Here is a 26,347-nt window from a genome sequence, read left to right on the forward strand (position 1 = left end):
CAAGCGCGTCTCCCCTGGAGTTGTTAGTCGAGCCTGCCACTTTTCAGCCAATCAAAAAAAAGAAAGGGGCTACACAATAGCTAATAAGATTTAACACAACAACCAATGAAAAAAAGCAAAGAGCAGCGTACAGACACTTCCCTAAATATTCGCTCATTCAGAGACCAGAGACCCAAACTGGGCTCTGTGTCTGACAGGAGGTCTGAGATCTACCGTATCAGCAGAGCAATCACGTAATGCACATCAGATTATGGTGCAGGTAGATTATTTTCTGAAATATATTGACTATTATAACTTTATTTTTCTCAAAATATCACGACTCCTCCAAACTCAGATCCATCCATCCATCTTCGTCCGCTTATCCGGTTGTCGGGTCGCGGGGAGCAGCTCAGGGGACCCCAAACTTCCCTTTCCCGAGCAACATTAACCAGCTCCGACTTCCCGAGGCGTTCCCAGGCCAGGTTGGAGATATAATCCCTCCACCTGAGTCCTGGGTCTTCCCGAGGCCTCCTCCCAGCTGGGCGTGCCTGGAACACCTCCCTAGGGAGGCGCCCAGGGGCATCCTTACCAGATGCCCGAACCACCTCAACTGGCTCCTTCGGCGCAAAAGCTCCTCACGGATGACTGAGCTTCTCACCCCTATCTCTAAGGGAGACGCCAGCCACCCTCCTGAAATTGTACCCTGGATCTCGTTCTTTGGGTCATGACCCATTCATGACCATAGGTGAGGGTAGAACGATATCGAGAGCTTTGCCTTCTGGCTCAGCTCTCTTTTCGTCTGGCGGTGCGATAGATTGAATGCAATACCAAAACTCAGATAACACAGATATATTTTGAATGTGCGCAGTTTTGGACATGAGCAGAAATCTTGCTCAAACAAATCTGAAATATTACAGTCCAGGGGTTTATTAATTCATTAAAATGAATTAATTTATCATTGACGTGAATAATTGTCATATGCACATTTAAGGTTACTTCCTCAACAAAATATGCAAAAGAAAAGGGAAGAGTAAATGATGCCTCTAGGCTACATGTGTGCTGACTCAGATATAATTAGAAAAGCTGATCTACAGGAGAATAAATAGATGAAAGCAATACAGAATGCCTGAGAGCCTTACTTCCATATATTCCATTATGTTTTTATATTTTTAACATTACATTACATGTCATTTAGCGGACGCTTTTATCCAAAGCGACGTACAATTGTTACATATCAGAGGTCACACACCTCTGGAGCAACTAGGGGTTAAGTGTCTTGCTCAGGGACACATTGGTTGATGTATTGCAGTGGGAATTGAACCTGGGTCTGCCACACCAAAGACAAGTGACATATCCACTGCGCCATCACCACCCCTGATATTTGGATTATAATCTATGTTTACCTTTTACATAAAGATTTCCAGCATCAATTTATTCAGAAAAAGATATAAATAGGTGCATACAAATTCACCAGAATGCAGGAAATGAAGAGTTTAATGCTCAAAATTCTCTGGGGGAGGACCCCCATACCCCCCCACATCATAAATCACCATGCGGAAATTTGAATAAATACTTTGCATTTGGTTGAATTTTCAGTGCCATGTGTCAAATCTTTGTTGTGTAAATCTGAGCAATTATTAACAAAAACACTAAAAATATTAATGAAACACACCTATTCCTTTGCATCCTTATGCATTCTATTATCTCAGCCTGAAAAATAGTGCATTTAGCTGATGTAATTGGGAAAAAAAAATCTCCACCGGGGGAGCATGCCCCCGGACCCCCCTGATTTGGGCTAAGCCCCAAATGTTTATATTGTCTGGCTCCACCCCTGGCTGCCGGCATTATTCGCCCCTCCTCGTCCCCTCTTGGCACCATTTTGTTCTTCGTCTTGAAGGATAAATCCCTCCGCCCTTGTATCGACTGCCGGGGGCTCAACTCCATCACGGGCAAAACAAATACCGGTTTTCCCTCATGGATTCCGTGTTTGAGTCCCTCTCCTTCCGCCATATTTACAAAGTTAGATCTTCTTAATGCCTCCCATCTGGTGCGGATCCGGGAGGGGGACAAATGGAAAACGGCATTTAACACTCCATTAGGACATTACGAGCATCTGGTAATGCCCTTCGACCTCACTAATTCCCCCGCTGTTTTCCAAGCTCTTATAAATGACGTTCCGTGACTTTTTGAATCGGTTTGTTTTGTCTATTTAGATGACATCTTGATTTTCTCCCGTGACCCAGTTTAACACACCGCGCACATTTGCTTGGTTCTGCAGCGGCTTCTGGAGAACCGACTTTTTGTGAAAGCTGAGATATGCAAATTCCATGTCCCATCTGTAAAATTCCTTTGCTTTATCATTGAGAGCAGGCAGCTCCGGGCTGACCCAGACAAAATTCAAGCTGTTGTTGACTGGCCTACTCCCACCTCCATTAAACAGCTCCAGCATTTTTTGGGCTTGCCTCTGTGTCTCTTCGTTTTCCCCCCTCATGCCTGCGCCAGCCAGCTGACTACGCACACCTGCTCGTCATCCCACCATTGCTTCTCCCGCTGTACACACCTGCCAGTCATCAGCTACAATCAAACCCAGTACTTAAACCCAGGATTTACTCACCATCCTCACTTAATCGTCGTTTTAGCCATCCTAGTGACACAAGCTCTTAAAAATTGCATATTAGCATTTTCCTGTTCTATAATAAAATTTATATATAGTGCTTTTCATGGACTGAAAGTCGCTTTACATGGGAGGTATATCACAAAAACAGAACAAAACAAAATGTGGCAATGCGAATGGGATTGATGACACTAAGATTTTGAAATTTCCAACAACGCCACTTGGGATAGGCCCAAAACCTTTAAAGCACACAGGTTCGTTCCACTCAGGCAAAAACACGTGGTTCCCAGTTTATAAAAATATTTTATTCAATATATATAAAATGTACCATTTGTCACAAATAAGAAAATGGAAACCTTATCAGGGGCCGAGGCCTACTGGTGGGAAGGGCAGGTGAAGGGGAAGGAGAATTAATAAAACTAAATTAAAGACAAAGGGTTCACCCAGAGACAGTGAGATCACCAAATCCAAGGAAACACTGCACACAAGGAGGAAGACCACCACCACCCACGTCACCAGCACCACTAGCCTGCAGCCACTGGGAAGGACAAACAAGAGGTTACAACTAAATTAATCTCAAAAATGTACAACAAAACCTATAACACAACAGGAAATAATTCACAAAATCAGCGTGAACCAAAACAATAAGTAAACAAAAACAATTTACTTAATCAAAACAAGAAAATACAACATTAGTCATTAGGCTAAAATTGAAGGAATAAACCAGTTAAAAGTCTGGTGTCGGCAATTCACCATGCGAACCAAAAGCCAGCAACAACAGTGCCAAGCAGTAGCGACACGCGGTGTAGTTCGCGGCAAAAACAAAGCTGTGCAGTTAGCAGCCGAGACACAGCAGCAGACAAGACTGTAGGCAAAGCTGTACATTCAGCAGCAGAGAGTAGACTGTGTAGTTAGCAGCAGAGAAAGCTGTACAATTAGCAGCATTTAGCAGCCGAGACAAAAAGCAGACAAAGCCGCATTTTGCAGTGGAGACAAAACAGCAGCGGCCCCAATCAGCTGGTGGTGGAGTCACATCAATCACCACCTGTAGACTTCGGCCAGCTGATGAGCATTCCCTGTCAACAAACATAAAATTAGCATGGCTAAGCTACATTAATAAAGGTTTTTGGGGGCTAGATTTAAGGTAGCATACCTGTTTTCAAAGTCAAACCTGCACAGCGAGAGGGAGGGAGAGAGAGACCCACACAACAGCAGACATCTACCTGTGACCACACTAGTATTAGCTACAGGATAGCACCCGGTTTAACACAGAGAGAGAGATTGAACACTTACCACCGCTCGAGAGAACCATGAAATAAAAACGGAGCACGCCACACGGAGCACTCGGTCGCTGCTCTGCAGTGAAAACACGCAGGCTTTAAGCATAAGGACATAATGATAAAAAGGCCGAAACAAAGCAATAGCCGCAGCAGTAGCGCGGAGCATTACCTGTACAGACAAACAGACACCTGACCCGGAAATAATGCAGCAGTGGGAGCGCGAGAAGGAAGGCTGCACTTATATACTGCCGCCCTAGTGGTCAGCAGGTGCCATTAACTGCAACAAGACAACCTTATTTCTATACTGCTACAAAAACAAACAAAACACAACAAGATTCAGACACAGATGAAAAGGGAGGGGGTCGTGGGGCTAGGGATAGGCAGAGGTGAAGAGATGGGTCTTGAGGTGGGACTGGAAGATGGTGAGGGACTCAAAGGTGCGGATCTCTTGGGGGAAGGAGTTCCAGAGCCTGGGAGCTGCTCTGGAGAATGCTCTGTCCCCAAAACTGCGGAGATTGGACTTTTGGATGGAGAGGAGACCAGCTGAGGTGGATCTGAGGGACCGTGAGGGTTGGTAGGGGGAGAGGAGGTCAGTGAGGTATGAGGGGGCCAGATGGTGGAGGGCTTTGTAGGTGAGGACCAGGATTTTATAAGTGATCCGGTGGGAGATAGGAAGCCAGTGGAGTTGTTTAAGGACTGGAGTGATGTGGTGCCAGGATTTGGAGCAGGTGATAAGGCAGGCGGCTGAGTTCAGGACCAGTTGGAGTCGGTTGATGTTGGTAGAGCTGATGCCAAGGAGAAGTGAGTTGCAGTAGTCCAGTCGGGAAGAGATGAAGGCATGAATGAGTCTTTCAGCAGCGGGGGGTGTGAGAGAAGGTCTGATTTTGGCGATGTTGCGGTGTTGAAAGAAGGAGGTTTTAATGACTTGACGGATGTGAGGCTCAATGGAGAGGGTGGAATCAAAGATAATGCCAAGGTTGCAGGCCTGGGAAGATGGGGGGACAATGGTGCCGTCGATGGTGAGGGTGGGGTTATTGGTTTTACTGAGTGTGTATTTGGAGCCGATGAGGAGGAATTCTGTTTTGTCGCTGTTGAGTTTGAGGAAGTTGTGTTGCATCCAGGTTTTAATAGCTGACAGACAGGAGTTGATGTGGGAGAGGGGAGGATTGTGGGGGGATTTGGTAACAAACATGAAAAACACAAGAAAATAGCAGAATAGCAGACGGAGAAGCGGCGAACAAAACAGCACCAGCGTCCTCTCACGTCTCACTGCCGTGGGGTTATGCAACAATCTAAGCTTCTGTCCTAATCTCTTTCTCCGTGTTTTCTTCCTGCCATCTTTACCTCCATCTCTCTGTCTCAGTCAGCTGGCCTCATCATCCGGTCCCCTCCTCGCAGCTCCCTGCTCCACACTACCTTTGTTCCCGCTTCCAGCCTTCCCCTCTTCTGCTCCTCAGCTCCCCGGCTTCCAGTGTCCCTTCCTCGAGCTCCTTGCCTCGCCCGCCCCTCTGCTCCCGGCTTCCAGTGCCTTCCTTCCTCACGCTCCTCACCTGCTGTCTCCCCGTTCTCCCTGAGCTCCCTCGCTTTTCCCAGCCCCAGCCTGTGCCCACATTCTGCTCCTTGGCGTACACCTCCCCACAGCCCCTCTCCCTTACCCTTTTCCTTTACTCCTAATAAACCTTTTGTTACCTGAGTTCTGCGTTTGGGTCCGTTCTGTCACTCCCCGTAACAATAAACTTGCTTCAGGGTACAAATTACTTGCTGTATTGCAGAAAAAAGCAGCCTGATCACCACTCTAATTCATATTGGTGTATCCAGCTTTATCTTTATATGTTGACTAGAAAACTTGTGAAGCGTTGACTTAACTCTTTTTAAATTTATTTGGAAAAATAAGAGTATAATAAGAGGAAAACACGTATTAGACTGTATTCAGAAGGAGGCCTTAATGTTTTAAATTTCAAACTATTAATATAATTTTTAAGATTAATTGGCTAAAACATTGTTAAAGGTGCAATATGTAATATATTTACTGTAGTTAATCAAAAAATTACCCCAATCTCTCATCAGATATTAAGGAAACATGCTAAATTGAAATACTATGTTTTCTGACAACAATGCTGAAGCCAGTTTTGGCCTGTGGTTGGTCAATTTTTTACAGTCACTGGTGTTGGTATCAACTGCCCATTTTGACAGTATCAACAGACATAGATTCATTCTGTTATTCTGTTATATTATTCCGTTATGTCATGTTATTGTGGCTAACGTTACCATCGCTAGCTTCAAGGTTATGATATGTTGGACAGTAAGATGATTCCCACTTTCTTACAAACTGGCATGCAACCATAATGTGTAATGTAACTTTACTGAATGCATAGAGAAGCTGTATGGAAGTCGCAGTACCAAAAATCTCCCCCCTGCCGAAATAGTTCCCCCATTTCTGTTCAGGGGCCGTAGCCAACAGACAGTGACTGTGCCCTGGGTACAGACGACCGTGAGGTTGCTGTCTTTTTAGCGGCTGTTGCAGTGACGTTAAGCCCAGAAAAGGTGACTGTCAGCTGCGTACAGAGCTCCGCAAGAGCACAGGCTTTTATAACCGTAGCAGTATCTAGCAACTCCGCTGCGTTGTGGACTAATGTCTGGCAATGCAAGACTAGCATCAAGCTAAAATTGACATTGTGTGACATAGGGTTTAGCGTTTTCAACCTGGCAACTCCCGTGAACTTTGACTCTGGGGAGGAGGGGCTGGGGAGACAACTCTTTTCAGTATTTTGAATTTGGACTGCAGTAACCATTTTAAATGCTATAGCTGTCAGTATTACATATTGGACCTTTAAATTCATAATAATTCTGCTTGGTTTATTATTCCCAACTTGGTGTTTGACAAGTGTGGTGAATTAAGGTGTTTGCTTTCCTGTAATTTTATCCCAGGTAAACTACCTGTCAAATTTGCCAACTTCCATAAACAAGCCCTTGAGACATGGAAGATTGCTTTCAAGCACAACTTCTCTCCACACACGTGTATTTTATGGAAAAATCAACATTTTGTAAATAGAAATATGACCCTATTTCTTAAGGACTGGTAAGACCAAGGTGTTGTGTTCATTTCTGAACTTTTAAATGAGAGGGGGGACCTAGCTACCTATGAAAAGATTATCCATCAGAGAGGATTAAACATTTTCTCGAACTCAACAATCCAGAGTACTTAAAAGTCTATCTACTAATTTGCTGACTCTCATTAAAGCATTGATCGGTATATGAACCTTTTGTTGTCAGGATTTGTGACTTGAACCCAGAAGCAGACTGATAGACAGTTCGAAGTTTTACACAGTTTATTAATGAATTAGACAAGGTAGCGGAACAGTCTGGTGGGAAAATCCTCTAAGGCGACAGAGCAGGTTGTGGACACAGGCAGGGAGACGAAGCATGCAGGACTGGTGACTGCAGGTGGAGAGTGGCGTCAGCAGGCAGGTTGAGAGACCGTAGAGCAGAGTGGTTCTCGTGACTAGATTTACAGTTTTTCACAATCGCTATGACACTTTTTTCAATACTTTTAACAACTTTCCTAAACTCTTAACGCACCAACACACCTACAACACACGATTGGGAAAACAGTTAATTTCATGCTCAAAATCACACATTGTAAACTAAACTCCAACACCGATTTTCAAAATACAATAATTCACTAACACAATACACTGTTTACCAAAACAATGTAATCATGTCTCAAAATCAAATAATTCTTCCAAAACACTAACACATGTTCTCTCCCAACAGGAACATTTAGTCAATCATAGCACAATGTCATAAAAAACACTAACATCCCATGGAATAACAGAAACTACATTATTTTATGTATCAGGTCTGCCCTTATACAACAGACAAAAGTGACTGTATTGATCATAGATTGTGTTTTGGACTGCAGTTTCTGTTGAAGCCTCTACATTTTTGTTTTGTTGGGTTTAACAATTTTTTTTAAAGATTATTTTTTGGGGTTTTCTGCCTTTATTCGACAGGACAGCTAGTTGAGAAAGGGCAGAGAGAGAAAGGGGGAAGACATGCAGGAAATAGTCACAAGTCGGATTTCAACCCTGGATATCTGTGTCAAGGCATAAACCTCCAAGTATATGTGTGCATGCTCTACCCACTGAGCCAACCCGGCCACCATTTTCTTTCTTTTGCTGCAGAGATTCAATACAAAAAATGATTGACCCATCTCAGAGTAGCTTTATAGAAAGTACGGTTTGTGAAAAAAAGGAGACAGAGACAGAATTGTCCTGGTACTCCTCTTCCTCTCCCTCGTGAAGGCATTTTTCTTATTTTCCGTGTTAATTTACAGTATATTGTTCAAATAGGTCGTTTTTTATTGTACTACCATATGATCATGCGTTTGAAAGAACCTCAACACCTGAGCGTGTTTCCTAGAAGGGAATCAGCTGTGATCGATCTATTTGCATAACTTCAATCAGCTGTTTCTCAATAAATGCATATATAAAATGCAGGGAATATAATTGTGTTTCAATTTACAATATGATCAGCTGTTCACTTTGACTTTAGCCTATAAGTTAGGTTTAGAACATGATGTTATCTGTTCTGACATACAATGTGAAAGCATTTGTAAATTTGGCAGTGAAGATCCATTGTTTTGGTCTTGGTTGAGCTTGTGTGTAAAAGAAGTTCAAGCATTTTAAATTTGTGTTAACTGTATGCATTTTGTGTCAAAACAACAAGAAATGTGTTAATTGTATAGCCTACACAGACGGATGTTGTGCTAACTGTGTTAAGAATTTAGGAAAGTTGTTAAAAGTATTGAAAAAAGTGTCATAGCCATCGTGAAAAACTGTAACTATCCGGTGCCGAACAGAGAGCAGCCACAGCTTAAGAAGCTGCACTGATAAGCCACGAAAAACAGGTGGTTAATTAGAGATTGCCTGCAGCTGCGAGTAATCCCGGGAGCGGCCAGTCAAACACACTGCGAGAGAGGAGAAAAAGAGCGAGCAGAGGAGAGAGAGAGGAAAAGAGAGAGAGAAGACTCCAGGGAAGCCCAGCTTGTCACTTCCCACTAGTGGATTCGTGACAGTACCCCCCCTCCGTCCAGCGGACCACCTGGCTTGTCAGGGTGCAGGCGATGGAAATCCATAACCAGGGACACGTCCAGGATCTGGCGGCAGGGAATCCAACTCCTCTCTTAATAACTTTCCCAGTCCACCAAATACTGCTGCGGCTATGAGAATCCAGCAGCCAGGTCACCGTGTAAGCGGGAGCATCATCAATCATCCTGACGCTGGTACTGAGCGGAAGTCCTCAACAAGGCGGTGCATGCCCGATGCTAGGTCCGATAGCATCGGTGGATATGCGTCTGGACAGAGGGGAAAGCAATCTCCTTCTCCAAGCCGGGAAACAAGGGAGGCTGATATCCATAAACGCACTGGAAAGGCAACATCCCAGTAGGAGTAGTGGGTAGAGTGTTGTGGGCGTATTCAACCCACAGAAGCTGGGTGGCCCAGGACGTGGGATTGGTGGCAACCATGCAGCGAAGAGTCTGTTCCATTTTCTGGTTGGCCCTCTCGGCCTGCCCGTTGGATTGAGGATGGTACCCAGACGAAAGGCTGACGGTGGCTCCCAAAGCCCAACAGAAATCCTTCCAAACAGCTGACACAAACTGAGGACCGCGGTCCGACACGACGATGACCATCTTACCCTCAGAAAGTGGAAGTCCCGTAACAAAATCTAGCGGCAAGTGGGACCAAGGACGGCGGGGAATGGACAGAGGGTGAAGCAAGCCAGAACTAGGCCGATTTGAACTCTTATTCTGGGCACACACAGGACAAGCGGCGATGTAGGCCTTGGTATCCTTCTCCAAGGCGGGCCACCAGAATCTCCTGTGGAGAAAGGAGATAGTATGGGACACTCCCGCATGGCCCGTAAACTTCGATGTGTGAGCCCACAGCAAAACTTCAGCTTTGATGGATGCAGGAACAAAAAGATGATCCGGGGGACCGCAACCTGGACCCGGGGCATTCTTCTGGGCCTTTCGGACCCTATCCTCTATGCTCCAGGTCAGAGATCCCACCACACAGGTGCTAGGAACCACAGTGTTGGGTGCAGACTGCAACTCATCCTCCTTACAAAAAACCCGGGAAAGTGTGTTGGGTTTGATGTTGCGGGATCCAGGTTTGTAGGTGATGGAGAAACAAAAGCGACCAAAAAACAGAGCCCACCTAGCTGGCAGGGATTTAGACATTTAGCAGAACGAATGTACTCAAGGTTCTTATGATCTATCTATACCACAAATGGTTGAGATGCAGCCTCCAACCAGTGGCGCCACTCCATCAGAGCCGTCTTGATGGCTAAGAGCTCCCGGTCCCCCACCGCATAGTTCCGTTCTGCAGGAGAGAGATGGTGTGATAGATAAGCACAGGGATGCATTTTACCGTCAACCGCCGACCTTTGAAGGAGAACAGCCCCAACCCCCACATCTGAAGTGTCCATCTCCACAATGAATTGTCTGCTAGGGTCAGGTTGAATGAGGATGGGTGCTTCAGTGAAGCGTCTTTTGAGTCCTGAAAACGCTTTTTCCACATCTGGAGACCACAGAAAGGCTCTAGAGGTGGAAGTGAAGTTAGTTAGTGGCGCAGCAATTTGGCTGTAGTTGTGAATGAATAGTCTGTAAAAGTTGGCAAATCCCAGAAACCTCTTTTTGTTTGTGATTGTGATTCTCAGGTCTGGGCCAATCCTGTACAGCTCTCTCCTTAACAGGATCCATCTTGAGCTCACCTTGATAAACGATGTATCCCAGAAAGGAGGTGGTGGTAGTGTGAAACTCACATTTCTCGGCTTTGACAAAAAGACGGTTCTCCAGAAGGTGTTGCAGGACTTGGCGGACATGTTCAAAAAATCAGAATATCATCTAGATAAACAAAAACGAAACGATCAAGCATGTCTCTAAGTACATCATTGACAAGACTCTGGAAGACAGCAGGGGCATTTGTTAAACTGAAAGGCATAGCTAAATACTCAAAATGACCAAGTGGGGTGTTAAATGCTGTTTTCCACTCATCTCCCTCTCTGATGCGAACAAGGTGGTAGGCGTTTCGCAGGTCGAGTTTGGAAAAGATGGTAGATCCCTGAAGAGAGTCCATCCAGTGCATTAGCAACAATAGGCTTGGTGAGCTTAACAGTGGGGATAGTAAGCTTCACCACCTCAGGTCTAAAAAACTCTCATCAGCGCCAGAGTCAATAAGAGCTAAAAGTTCATGAGACTGACCTGTCATGATGGTGGCATGAAGCTTTGTGCGAGGACGAGGAGACAGGGGTGTTAAAGTTGGACTCGCTAGAATACTCCTCCCATCTAGTGAGTCCTCCTGTTTAACAGATGGTAGGGGCAAGCTGCGAGGCGGTGACCAGACGTTCCACAATACAGGCAGCACTGATTAGAGCGCCGACTCTGGCGTTCCTCAGGGTCCAACTGGGGACGTCCCAGTTGCATGGGTTCGACCTCTGGCACCCTCTCTAAAACAGCCTGTAGAGCAGTGGTTCCCAACCTGGGGTCCGGGCACCCCTTAGGGGGGCGGCAAAGATCACAGGGGGTGCGCAAGTCTTTCTCTGGTTTAAGGTAAAAAAAAATCAGCTTTTCTTGGACATAAAGGTTGGGAACCACTGCTGTAGAGACACCGCGTTCCAGCCACTCAACACTGCCAGTGTGCAAAACTCAATGGAATACTCCGCGACACTGCGCATCCCCTGACGGAGAGAAAGCAGGCTTGTGGAAGCGTCTTTTCCGTTAATAGGATGATCAAAAACCTTCCTGAGTTCATTGCAAAAAGAAACGTAGGTAGAGGCTGACGAGGCTTGCTTATCCCAAACAGCTGAAGCCCATTTAAGAGCGTCTCCCCTTAGCAACTCGATGACGTAAGCAATCTTGGCTTGATCAGAAGAATAGGAATGGGACTGCAGTTCAAAAACCAGATTGCGACGGGAGTCACGTGGTGAGGTACCAGGGAATGGCCACGCCGTAGCAGAGCTCCGAACTCCGTCAACCTAATACTGGTTTTAATCAACTTAATCTCTCCCAAACAGCACATTACTGGACGGTGGTAACTTCTTAAGTCACTAAACTTGATATAACTGTGAAGCATGTCCACGGGGTCCAAGAAGAAGAGTGTGCAAACTTGATTGCCTACAGTTACGGTGGGTGATGCCAATGTTAGCTCTGCAACAGCTAGTAATGCTAACGCTAACCAAGAAGAAACGTCAAAGAAAGACATAAGCGCTCTGTTTGACTAAAATGGGAGCTATTTTGAGTGGAGTTGCAGCAGATGTATCTTTTATTAAGTCTGACATGACGGAGTTAAAAAACGCTGTGGCCGTGACTCAAATACGGATGAGCGAGGCCGAGGGCCGCATCTCGGACGTGGAAGACAAGGTGAAGAGCATGGCTGAAGACAACAGCGAATGTGCTAAAAAGCTCAAGCAATTATGGGCTTGTGTTGACGACCAGGAAAATAGAAGTCGCAGGAAGAATATTCGGCTTTGGTGTGAAAGAAGGCATGGAAAGAGGTGGCAATATGAGTGATTTTGTGAAGAAGATACTCGCTGATGGCTTGGGACTGTGTGGAGACAAGTTTGAAATTGAAAGATGCCACCGTAGTTTGAGGCCTCGCCCGGACCCGGGACAGCCCCCTCGGATTATTCTTGTGAGATTTCTTCGTTACTCTGCACGACAGAAAGTTCTGGCAGCCGCAAAACAGAAGAAAGGTATAATATGCGAGAACTGTCGCATGTCATTTTATGAGGACATGACTGCCGAGCGCGCCGCGCAAAGGAAGATATTCTCCCCGGTAATGAAAACGCTGCGGCAGCATCAGGTGAAGCACGCACCACATGGATTGCACATCCAGCAACGCTACGATTTACATGGAAAGATGAGCGGAAGAGCTTTGACGATGTTGAGGATGCAGAGAAATTTGTACGTTATAACATTTAAGATGAAATGGAGTGATCGGTCAACAGGTTTAACTACACATATGGGTTAGGGTTACAAGTTCTTTCAGAAGACGGGGGCGGGATCGCTGGGGTATCGCTTGGACAGCCAGAGGAGCGGAGATCGCTGTCTGTGGGACCTACACGGACCTGAGATAACTTTAACTTTGCCTGGAGGGCATTTGCACTATCATGTTTGTTTTTAGGTCAGTGCCAGTTTTGTTTTTTGTTCGTTCCAGTAATGGTTTTCATAGTGAGGTAATCTTATTTACATTATGGTTCACACAAAGCTGTCAATATTTGTCTAATTGTTGTGGACTGGAAGATGCAGGGCTTATACATAACTTGTCATGGTGTAACAATGGGTAATATAGATGTTAATATTGTATCATGGAACATAAATGGGTGCAGCACGCCAGTCAAAAGGAAAAAAATACTGAGTTATCTTAAGTCTCATAATACTGATGTTGCATATATTCAAGAAACACACTTTGAAAATGAAAATGAAGCCTTGAAGTTAAAAAGGGATTGGGTTGGAGAAGTATTTCATAATTCAGTATCGAGTAAAAGCCGCGGTGTTATGATACTTATTAATAAAAGACTTAATTGTTTTATTACAACAATTTAAGGACGAAAATGGACGCTATTTATGTATCCAGGCACTCATTAATGGTGTTCGGGTCGTTTTATGCAACATTTATGCTCCAAACAGGGATGAACCTAATTTTATACATAAGGTTAATAAGATGTTGGGAAGCATGCAGGGACATGTTCTACTAGGTGGAGATTTTAATAATGTTTCGGATGAATATATTGAAAGGAGTGCCAATAATGTAACCCCAATCACTAAAACAGGTTTGGCATTAAGCTCTTTAAAAGAAGATGTTGGCTTAATGGACATTTGGAGACTTGTACACCCTTTGGAAAGGGAGTATACCTTTTATTCTCACCGCCACAAAACCTATTCCCGAATAGACTATTTTTTTATCTCTAATTCATGTGTTCACTTAATATCGAACTGTAAAATAGGTGTTATTGCTTTAACAGACCATGCACCTGTGGAACTACATATAAATTTAAAGGTTGAGAGAAACTGTAAAGGAAGATGGAGACTGAATTCAAACATATTGCAGGATGAACAATTTGTGTCAGTATTGAAGGAGGACATCAAATATTTTCTAGAGATAAATGTTGGGTCTACTAACAGGTTGGCTACAGTGTGGGATGCTTTGAAAGCGTTTGTTCGAGGTAAATGCATAGCTTTTAGCTAGTTGAAGTTAAAGAAAATAAGGCAAAGATCCAAACTCTGGAGGAACGTATAGGTACTTTGGAAATTGGATTATAGTAAATTTAAAGAGATTTGTCAGCTTAAGTTTAGTCTCCATGAAATTTATAACAAGAAGGCAGAGTATGCTCTTTTCCGGCTTAAAACGAATTTCTATGAGAATGGGGAAAAAACGGGAAGGTTATTGGCAAGACAATGTAAAAAAATAGATAATCAGAATGTAATTACTGCAATCAAAAAGGATGACACATTGGTTACATCTTCCTCAGATATTAACATGGATTTCAAAATGTTTTATCAAGACTTGTACACATCTGAGAACATGGTTAGTAAGGACCGGATGGATGCGTTTTTTGAAAAAATGTAGATACCAAAGATCTCACAAAATGATAAGGACAAATTGGAAACTCCTTTAACAGAGGTTGAAGTAAATAAGGCCATTGGTGCAATGAAATCTGGAAAGTCACCTGGGATAGATGGCTTTCCGGCTGAATTCTACCAAAAATTTACAGACATACTCTGCCCACTTTTGACTGAAGTATTTCATGAAGCGTTTGAATTTGGATCACTTCCTGAAAGTTTTAACCAGGCAGTGATATCTCTAATTCCAAAAGGCGACAAAGATTTAACTAAAATATTATCCAAAGTGTTAGCAACAAGGTTAGAGTTCGTACTGCCACAAATTATACATAAAGACCAGGTAGGTTTTATCAAAAACAGGTCTGCGTCCAATAACATGAGAAGATTATTGCATCTCTTATGGATGAATAGAAACAATGTAAATCCTGTGTTAGCTATATCTCTGGATGCCCAGAAAGCTTTCGACAGGGTAGAGTGGAGTTTTTTGTTTACCGCTCTGGCGAAATTTGGTCTGGGTGGAGAATTTAGCAGATGGATTAGAATCTTGTATTCGGGACCAAAGGCAGCTGTGTTTACAAATGGGGTACTTTCTCCTTTCTTTAATATTTCCAGATCAACCCGCCAAGGGTGCAGTTTAAGTCCACTGTTATTCACTATCTTTTTAGAGCCATTGGCTATTCAAATTAGAGAAAACTTGAGAATTAAGGGTGTATTTGCTGGGGGCAGGGAACACAATTTTTTTTTGTACGATGACATTTTGTTATTAAGTCAAGACCCCACTAACTCTATCACAACCTTACTTGAAGTCACTGATAATTATTCGTTGTGCTCTGGGTACAAAATTAATTGGCATAAGTCTGAGGCGATGCCAGTCTCACAAGCTTGCACGCATAGTTTATTAACTGGTTTAAATTTTAAGTGGTTGGATAAAGGAATGAAATATCTTGGAATTGAATTGAACACAAATATTGATGATATTATGATTGACAATATGGGAAAAATGCTCAACAAAATTAAGACTAACTTGGAGAAATGGAGCAAGTTAAATTTAACATTATGGGGGAAAGTAAACACAGTGAAAATGGTCGTAGCCCCTCTTATCAATTATATATATATATATATATACCAGAATGCTACCTATGTGCATACCACGGCCAATACTAATAAGTTACAATAAAATGATAAAACACTTTCTTTGGAATGGTGCACCTCGTATAAATATTAATCGGCTCTACCAGCCAAGAAAGGAAGGGGGGCTGGCCCTGCCCAATGTAGAACATTACAGTATTTCTTTTGAAATGTCTAGTCTGGTCAAACATTGGGCAGGGGAAATTAACCTGGACTGGATTTTAATAGAACGAGAGCTTGCCTCTCCGTTTACACCAATAGATATTTTATCACAAAAGTCAAATAAAGGGAATAAAATACAAAATCCTATTTTGAAATTTTCTAAAATGGTATGGTTGGAGGTACATAAAAAATACAAACTTTTAGTCAATACGCCTCCTTGTGGCATAACCCAAAAATTTAAATTAATAAACAGACTATTTACTGGGCACAATGGCTAAGGAAAGGTATTAGAACTATAGGTGATCTAGTGGAGGGAGACATATTTATGTCATATGATGATATCAAAAGGAAATTTAACTTGGAAGGTCGTGACCACCTTTGGAAGTATTTACAAATCAGAGACTGCTTGAAAGGAAGTGCTAAGTTGTTAAATGGGAAAAATCCTATAGAGACCTTTCTGCTACTACCTCCACTACTATGCAAAGCTTCAAAATGGTATAATATTTGCCCCTGGGTTAAAAACAATACAAGTAAAAGTCTGAAAGTCCTATGGGAAACAGATTTAGGATGTACAATGGATGATGATACATGGGATTCAATTCTGTCAAACAGTGGGTTGCACATTAGAGAAGCTAGAGGTAAGTTTAGTCAATACAAAATTCTTAATAGATATTATTATACTCCTTCTAGGCTTTATAAAATGGGTATTGGCAGGAACGATCTCTGTTGGAAATGTCAAATAGCTAAAGGTACTTTGATGCATGCCCTTTGGGAATGTCCGGTGATCTCTGTTTTTTGGAGCAGTGTTTTAAGTTACATGCATGGTTACCCTGTAATCTGCCCAAATCACCTAGACTATGTTTACTCGGAGACAAAAAAGAAGTGCCAATGTTAAATAAAAATACTTTTAGAGTGTTAAATACCGCTTGGGTAACATGATCCCGACTCATTTTGAAATTTTGGAAGAACTCTCATGCCCCAACACTTGTGGAAAGAAAGAATGACTGAGAATGCTGCGTGCGAAAAGATGCTGGGAAGACTACATTGTACGAATGAAACCATGAAGGAACAATGGGACAATTTCTGCACCTACCTGTCTACAATGTAATTTGAACATCCGCTGTTTTCAGAGATTTACATTGAACCTCACTGTTGTTGTGGTTTTTTTTGTTTTTTTGTTTTTTTTTCTCTCTTTTCTCTTTTTCTTTTTCTTTTTGTTGCTATCTCTTTGTTATAAAATAAAAACTCAATAAATATTTGAATTATAAAAAAAAAAAAAAAAAGATTGCACTGCAGCAAAAAAAGGCTCACAAAGTCCAAAATCACTATCCTACCTTTCGGGGGTAGGAACCATAGGTTCCCGGTCCAAATTAGCGACAACTGGTTGACTCACAACTGGTTCAGCGGGCAGACATTCTCCCACACTGCTTGATCCACGTCCGGCATTTCTCACCTTGGGTTTTGGGTTTCGGGAAGGGAAAAAATAACCACCACCCCGTCCAAACTTTTAGGATACCGGGTATCGGATTTGCGCAATCCATAGGCACAATGCTTCGCCGTGTTTCCCTCGCTCGTAAGCTTGACAGACCTCCCGCACCTAGTTATGGTTGCTAAGCAACGATTGGCCTGTGGCTGTTTTCAGGCATGGCTTAGCGAAGGGTTAATTAGCTTCTTCTTGAGCCACTACCTTGTTGCCTCTGCCGTGTTTTTTGGGTCATTGTCATGCTGGAATACCCATCCACGACCCATTTTCAATGCCCTGGCTGAGGGAAGAAGGTTTTCACCCAAGATTTGAAGGTACATGGCCCTGTCCATCGTCCCTTTGATGCAGTGAAGTTGTCCTTTCCCCTTAGCAGAAAAACAACCCCAAAGCATAATGTTTCCACCTCCATGTTTGATGGTGGGGATGGTGTTCTTGGGGTCATAGGCAGCATTCCTCTTCCTCCAAACACAGCGAGTTGAGTTGATGCCAAAGAGCTTGATATGGTCTCATCTGACCAAAACGTTTTCACCCAGTTCTCCTCTGAATCATTCAAATGTTCATTGGCAAACTTCAGGCAGGTCAGTACATGTGCTTTCTTGAGGAGGGGGACCTTGTAGGCGGTGCAGGATTTCAGCCCTTCACAGCGTAGTGTGGTACCAATTGTTTTCTTGGTGATTATGGTCCCAGCTGCCTTGAGATCATTGACAAGATCCTCCCGTGTAGTTATGGGCTGATTCTAGCTGCCTTGAGATCATTGACAAGATCCTTCCATGTAGTTATGGGCTGATTCCTCACCATTCTCATGATCATTGCAACTCCACGAGGTGAGATCTTGCATGGAGCCCCAGACCGAGGGAGATTGACAGTTCTTTTGTTTCTTCCATTTGCAAATAATCGCACCAATTGTAGCTTGGAGCTACACATAGCCTAGCAAGCAGCTCCTCCAAAGGAGACCCTTCAAATTCACAAAAATACCTTAAATTGAAATCGGACAAAAGTGTTAACTTTGTTAAAAACTTAGGGTAGCTATGATATACATGCCGTGATGAAATTAAAACTGTAATTAAAGCTGCAAGCAGCGTTGGATGGGCCCTCGCGCCTCTGCGCGCATTGGTGTTACAGGCGGACGTCGCTCCTTGCGACCGTGCATTTGCAGTCAGACATCGCAAATCGTCACCAATAAAAAGGAACTCCATGCTGAGTTCAGTGATACCTCACACAAGACTCTACGTCATACAGTTCATTAGCTGTGAAAAGGGGTGTGGCTAAAGCATAGGGGGTGGGCCAAACCATTACCAATGAAAACAGAACTCTATGCTGAGTTCAGTGATACCTCACACAAGACTCTACGTCATACAGTTCATTAGTTGTTAAAGGGGGCGTGGCTTAAGCATATGGGGCGGGTCAAACCATCACCAATTATAAAGGAAGTCTCTGCTGAGTTCAATGATACCTCACACAAGGGTATAGCTTAAACGGTTCAAATGTTATGAAAGGGGGCGTGGCTTAAGCATAGGGGGCGGGCAAAACCATCACCAATGAAGAAAGAACTCTCTGCTGAGTTCAATGACACCTCACACAAGACTCTACCTTAAATGGTTCAAATGTTATGAAAGGGGGCCTGAGTAAGTGGGCGTGGCCATATTATAGGGGGCGGCTCAGTATCACATGTAGACCACACATTCTGAGTTTCATGCAAATTGGATGATGTTTGTCATATAAGGCGCATTTCATGTTGCCAGCAGGGGGCGCTATGACCAAAAGTCAATTTTGGCCTGGACCCTTGTCAATCCTGAGAAATTTTGGGCAGATACGACAACCTACACTCAAGTTACAACAACTTCTTTGTTCATCGCTAAACACTCAAAATGGCCGCCATGCCACGCCCACACCGTCTGAGGAAAAGTTTTTCTTTTAACAACTTTTCATCTTTAACGTCTTAAGATGGCACAGACCGAGTTTGAAGTTGATCGGATGAAATCTCTAGGAGGAGTTCGTTAAAGTACAACATGTGGATATGGCCAAAATTGCACTAATTTCGAACTTTGAAATCAAAATGGCGGACTTCCTGTTGGGTTTAGGGTATGGCTCTAATGAGGTTTTTTGTACGTCTTGACATGTTACGCCAAGTTTCGTGAGTCTACGTTAAAAGCACTGCAGGGGCTCAATTTTTTTTACTTTCTAGGGGGCGCTAGCGAGCCATTTTTGTGCAGCTATTCGTGAAACCCTTAAATTAAATTTTCACCAGACTTGATGCGACCGCCAAATTTGGTGAGTTTTTGAATATGTTAAGCCCCTCAAAAAGGCAATTAATTTGACGGGAAAAAGAATAGAATAGAAACAATAATTCCTTCCGTTTCAATAGGGCCTTCGGCGCTCGGGCCCTAATAATTCCTTCAGTTTCAATAGGGCCTTCGCCGCTGTCGGCGCTCGGGCCCTAATGACAGCAACATAACCAATCACACTATGACAGACTCTCCACTTAGCACCAACTGCAATGTTTAATTGCACGGTTGATTTTGGATTGGAAAAGTGGGAGAAAACAGTTACATTTGTCCACTCTGAAGGTTGTAGAAACTTTGTCAGGTGGGTTAAGAAGTTTTTTTATTGTAGAAAACCAGGGGAGCACACATAACAAAACGTAACGGTAGGAGGTAAACATCAGTAAATACTGAGAAGTGTGAGCTGCAAGGTCTGTGATACATTGCCAAAAGGGCAAAACAAATACGTTGATTATAGCGCCTCCTAATGGCCGATCTTTGCCAAATTTGGTACAAATCCTCAGAGCGGCATGCCGAACGAGCAACACATCTACAGTTCTATAAGTTCTATATATTTGGAGTCATCCAGTGCAAAAATAAACATATTGAACATTATAACTCATAAAGGACAAACTATTAACATTTCTTACACACAGTGTATCAATCTTGGATGTAACAGTATGGATTAATTTCACAAAGACCCGAAAAACTCTGGACTTCTAGGCTGGATGCAAAACCTGTAAAAAAAAAGGGCTAGGAAGACAAAGAAAACACCAGCTAGTTGGGTCATCTGTAGCAGTTCCGTGACCGTGGAGAGGAAAGGTTTGTTTCTCACTGGATTTGTCATCTATGAAGGTTAAAAAAAGAAATTAGCCGGGGTGCCCCTCTCAAAAATGTGGGGAAATTTTTTGGGAGCCCTATATCCAAAATGGCTGCCGTCAGCCTAGCTGGAAATTAACTTTTTAATGGTTTTGTGAGACTTTTTTATACGAGAAAAACAACTATATTAAGCTCAAATAGGGGCCGTTTCACAAAAATGTATGGCCATTTGCAAATTTGGTAAGACGTGTCGGACTTTAGGAGCTCCACACAGTCTGACGAGAAAGTGGCAGCCTGCTGGGCTCCATAGCCAGGGCAACGTCAGCCTTTGTGGATTACTACACTACCGACTATTACAGTTATGAACGTGAGGGGTCTTGTAAGGAGGAGCAGCTAGCTAGCTATATGTCCCATTCAATACAATGGGAAAGGGTCACGGCTAGCTAGCTACACTTTCTGCATAACTATAGTATATTTACAGTTTGAATTTCGTCACGGCACTTATATTACAGGTTCCCCAAGGTCTTATAAAGCTAACAGTTGTGTCCGATTTCAATTTAAGGCATTTTTGTGAATGTCAGGGGTCTTGTTATGAGGAGCAGCTAGCTAGCTAGCTATAGTACAGGCCAAAAGTTTGGACACACCTTCTCATTCAAGTGCGTCGCACAAAGACACGGCGGCTGGAACCAAAGATCTCAAATTTGGACTCATCAGACCAAAGCACAGATTTCCACTGGTCTAATGTCCATTCCTTGTGTTTCTTGGCCCAAACAAATCTCTTCTGCTTGTTGCCTCTCCTTAGCAGTGGTTTCCTAGCAGCTACATGACCATGAAGGCCTGATTCATGTCTCCTCTTAACAGTTGTCCTAGATGTGTCTGCTGCTAGAACTCTGTGTGGCATTCATCTGGTCTCTAATCTGAGCTGCTGTTAACTTGCGATTTCTGAGGCTGATGACTCGGATGAACTTATCCTCAGCAGCAGAGGTGACTCTTGGTCTTCCTTTCCTGGGGCGGTCCTCGTGAGCCAGTTTCGTTGTAGCGCTTGATGGTTTTTGCGACTGCACTTGGGGACACATTTAAGGTTTTCGCAATTTTTCGGATTGACTGACCATCATTTGTTAAAGTAATGATGGCCACTCGTTTCTCTTTACTTAGCTGATTGGTTCATTGCCATAATATGAATTCTAACAGTTGTCCAATAGGGCTGTCGGCTGTGTATCAACCTGACTTCTGCACAACACAACTGATGGTCCCAACCCCATTAATAAGGGAACAAGTCCACTAATTAACCCTGACAAGGCACACCTGTGAAGTGAAAACCATTTCAGGTGACTACTTCATGAAGCTCATTGAGAGAACACCAAGGGTTTGCAGCGATGTCAAAAAAGCAAAGGCTACTTTGAGGAATCCACAAAGGCTGACGTTGCCCTGGGTATGGAGCCCAGCAGGCTGCCGCTTTCTCGTCAGACTGTGTGGGGCTCCTAAAGTCCGACACTTCTTACCAAATTTGCAATTAGCTATCAATTTTTGTGAAACGGCCCATATTTGAGCTTAATATCTAGTTGATTTCTCGCATAAAAAAGTCTCAGAAGTGAATTTGGTAATGAAACATTGCAGTGGCTGGAATATGAGACCTGCGGTCTCATCTCTAATGTGTGTGTATGGCGATGCGCTCAACCAATCAGCGGGGAGATTACCTAAATATTCATGAGCATACCATATTTGGAAGAAAAGCTCTTGTTACAAATAGAGCCAAAACACAGGCATGCATAAGGGCCAATAAAATATCAACCAGGCCATTTTCAGCCCAACCAATGTTACATACCCGATTAGGAGACCTTAAGGAAGAGTGTGAAATACCCTATATAATCATTCTATCAACCATGTAAGGTCTTAAGATGGCACAGACCGAATTTGAAGTTGAGCGGATGAAATCTACGACATGTGGAAATGGCCAAAATTGCACTAATTTCAAACTTTGAAATCTAAATGGCGGAGTTCCTGTTGGGTTTAGGGTATGGCTCCAATGAAGCTTTTTGTACATCCTGACATGTTACATATGTGCACCAAGTTTCGTGAGTCTACGTTAAACACACTGCAGGGGCTCCATTTTGTTTAACTTTGTAGGGGGCGCTAGTGAGCCATTTTTGCGCACCTATTCCCTGAAACCCTTAAAATACGTACATTTTCACCAGACTTAATGAGACCGCCAATTTTGGTGAGTTTTTGAATATGTTAAGCCCCTAAAAAAGGCGATAAATTTGCAGAAAATAATAATACTTCCTTCAGTTTCAATAGGGCCTTCGCCGCTGTTGGCGCTCGGGCCCTAATAATCTCCTCTCTTTCTTTGGTTCCAACCCAGACATCTGATGACATATGTGTATGTTTTAATGTTTGCTGTCCATAACTGCACTCAGTATGAGCAGAGCTTTCATTTGAGCCTAATATTAAGGCTCTTTGACGATTTTGAAAAAAATGACATTTAAAGAGCCAAAAATCGGCGGCCATCTTGAATTTGAAGGTCAAAAATAGGTCAAATCAATAAATCTTTATCATTTATGAATTTCTTGATCCCAAATAGACTCAGAAACCATATATTATGCAGTACTGTGGGCAAAACCATTAAAAAGTTAATTTCCAGCTAGGCTGACGGCAGCCATTTTGGATATAGGGCTCCCAAAAAGTTTCCCCACATTTTTGAGAGGGGCACCCCGGCTAATTTCTTTCTTTAACCTTCATAGATGACAAATCCAGTGAGAAACAAACCTTTCCTCTCCACGGTCACGGAAGTGCTATAGATGACCCAACTAAGCAGAAAGGGGCAACTGTTAGTTTTTAGCTCCAAAAGACCCTACATTTCGACTATTTATAATTATGAAGTTGTAAAGTTCTTATTCAGAAGTGCCGTTTGGCGTTGCATACAACATGCTCGACCTCAGAAGGGGTTAAAAGGCCCAAACTGTTATATGTTGACTATAGCGCCCCCTAATGGCCGATCTTTGCCAAATTTGGTACAGAGCCTCAGAGTGGCATGCCGAACGAGCATCACAAGTTTCGTGTTGATTGCTTTTACTGTTGCAGAGATATTGGAATTGGAGTTATTGGCCAAAAAAAAATAAACGTTGCTTATAGCGCCCCCTAAAGGCCGATCTTCGCCAAATTTGGTACAGAGCATCGTATTGGGCTGTTGAATAAGGATCTTAAGTTTTTGCTGATAACATTTAATTTGGCCAAGATTTTATATGATATGTGTGTGGTAGCTAGCTAGGAAAATTTGTTTGGTCGTCAAATGCGCATACTTTAACATAACAAAATTCTTTGCACAACTTTTGGACATGGCTATCTGGAGGTGCTATCTACAAGGTTTTGTGCAGTTCGGTCGCACGGCCTAGGACGAGTTCGAAAAAGTTGGTTTTGCGCATTGCGCGATAGTGCGGAAAAACTTTTAAGTGGAAATGGCCGTGACCTATATTATGTGATTCAGCTTTATTCAAAGAACACGTGGATGTAAGAATTTATAATGTGCGATATGTAATGTGGGAGTTAAAAACAAAAAAACATTATAGCACCACCTAGTGGTCCACATGTGTAATATTTGGTAGGTGTGGCCCATGGCCCATTGTCCATCTACCCTGTAAATTTAAAGTTGTTCACATTAGTGTAAGTGGTAAATTTGGACATGGGTCCTATAGGCCACGCCCACTTTGATCCCTCAGTACCCCACTCTATGGTTGGCCTCAGGATTGGCCCAAGATGGTACCCATCACATTTTATATAAATCAGATGATCCGTTCATGAGATATAAACTTTTTGTACTTGTAGCACCCCCTAGTGACCAATTTTCGTAAAATGTATGGGGGACCTCCAGAGGGTCATGGCAAAAAGAATCTAAAGTTTGGCGTTGATAGCATTTATTTTGGCTGAGATATGGCAAAGTTGGTGTTTTCGTAGTTAGTTACACAAATTAATTTGTGCGTTATATGCGCAATGTTTATTGTATAAAAATTATTTTTAAAACTTTTTGTCAGGTCAATCTGGAGATGCTACGGTCCAAGTTTCGTGCAGATTGGTTGCACGGTCTAGGAGGAGTTCAAAAAAGTAGTTTTTTGATAAATCACGATTTTTCACGCATAAAAGTCTAGGCGGAAATGGGCGTGGCCTATATTACGTGAGTCAGTTGGATCCAGTGAACGTGTAGATGTATAGTTTTTGACTGTCGGAAGTACGGTGTGGGAGTTTTAGGGCCAAACACGTTTTTTCTGCTATACAATAGGGTTCCCACGCTCCGTTGGCAATGTGAACCGCGTTGCCTTGCAACACGCGGTTCCCATGCCCCCTCGGGCTTGGACCCCTAATTAAAGCTGCAAGCAGCAATGGATGGGCCATGGCGCCTCTGTGCGCGTCACGGTTACTGGCGGACGCCGCTCCTTGCAACCGTGCATCTGCGCCGCACTCAGACACCGCAAATAGTCACCAATGAAAAGGGAACTCCCCACTGAGCTCAATGATACCTCACTCAAGACAGAGTGACTGAGAAATTTTGGGCAGATACGACAACGTACACTCAAGTTACAACAACTTCTTTGTTCATCGCTAAACACTCAAAATGTCCGCCACACCCACACCGTTTGACAAAAAGTTTTTCTTTTAATAACTCTTTATCCTGCTGGAGCTGCTCCCCCCGCGACCCGACACCGGATAAGCGGACGAAGATGGATGGATGGATGGAACTCTTTGTCTTTAAGGTGTTGAGATGGTACAGACCAAGTTTGAAGTCAGTCGGATGAAATCTCTAGGAGGAATTCGTTAAAGTATAGCACCTTGACTCGGACTTCCTGTCAAGCATCAATGTACATCGGGAGAAAATGGAGGAGCAATAAAGGGTAAAAAAATGTTCACGAGGAATTTGTCCATAAGTATCAAGTTAAGTAGAGAGCGATCAGGCTAACAGTTAGCCGTTAGCCGCTAGCTAACTGTTACTGAACTGTTAACTAGAATGACAAATCATTAGCGTGTCTACTTAGACATAATGTATGTATAGTATAGATACAGGATATAGACTACCTTACTAAAGCATTATAGTCTACTTTTAATGAAGCATTATGGTAAACATTTGTTCTGTCTTTGGTTGTCCAAGTGAACGTCTTGTGTGTAGCGACAATAATGTTAGCCGAATGCTATCATCATCAGTTAACATTTTCCTCTGGCAATGGTTGTATTTATGTGTTTTCGTGTCAGTGTCAAATGTAGTAGACGGGCAGGTTTTTGTGAGGGCTAGATGCTACTGTTAAGAAATCTCTAAATAACGTGTTCTTCGATTTCTGGAGGAAGGAGGAGAGGGCTGTGGTCGAATTGAAAGTTAAGCAAAAGGTTTAATGAAAACGACAAGACCAAACACAATCAACATAAAACACTGCAGCTGACAGTGGACTGATCTCATGCTTCTCCTTGTGGAGTCACAGAAGAACAGTCATGTGACATGACAAACAATACGCTGTAAACATCGGACTTCAACGTGCTTCCCCTGTCGGGGTCACAGATTGAAGTGCCGACCTCACCTCATTTTCCGAATTATATTCCTGTGGAATTGTGGGTCTCTGATTAAAGACACACCTCTGATTTTAAGTTTACCCCAGGTCACAGACAAAGGTCGTTTCACATGGTAGTGCCGATTCTGTCAAATCACGCCTGGCCCTGCAGGGAGTGGCTCCCCAAAACCAAAAACAATAGTTACCTTTCCTGTGGGGACAATGAGTCTTCTTCATATGCTAAATGTCAGACATGACCTGATTAATTCTTTAGAAGCTAGGTTTTAGGTGAGACACTCAAATGCTGTATTAGTGTACTTGATTAAATTTAGCTGCAGGCCCCATTAAACAGTGTTTTCAAAACATGAGCCGGGTTTTAACTTTTTAACTTCAACAATCCCTCATTTTTCACACCTTTGGTGTGAAAACACTATGAATGTTAATGAAAACAATGTCGTTACATAAACAT

The 26,347-nt window shown here is 43.1% G+C and overlaps 1 long non-coding RNA gene across 1 annotated transcript; it reads right to left on the reverse strand.

The window, feature by feature from the left end:
• Positions 1 to 2,934: 2,934 nt before the first annotated feature.
• On the reverse strand, positions 2,935 to 4,055 carry LOC114560447 (uncharacterized). The gene is made up of 3 exons (XR_003693190.1): positions 3,887 to 4,055; positions 3,747 to 3,816; positions 2,935 to 3,669 (listed from the first exon to the last, which is right to left on the reverse strand). It is a non-coding gene; the product is annotated as an uncharacterized LOC114560447 (long non-coding RNA).
• Positions 4,056 to 26,347: the final 22,292 nt, after the last annotated feature.

The sequence above is a fragment of the Perca flavescens genome, chromosome 1 (assembly GCF_004354835.1).
Source record: "Perca flavescens isolate YP-PL-M2 chromosome 1, PFLA_1.0, whole genome shotgun sequence".
Lineage (NCBI taxonomy): Eukaryota > Metazoa > Chordata > Actinopteri > Perciformes > Percidae > Perca > Perca flavescens.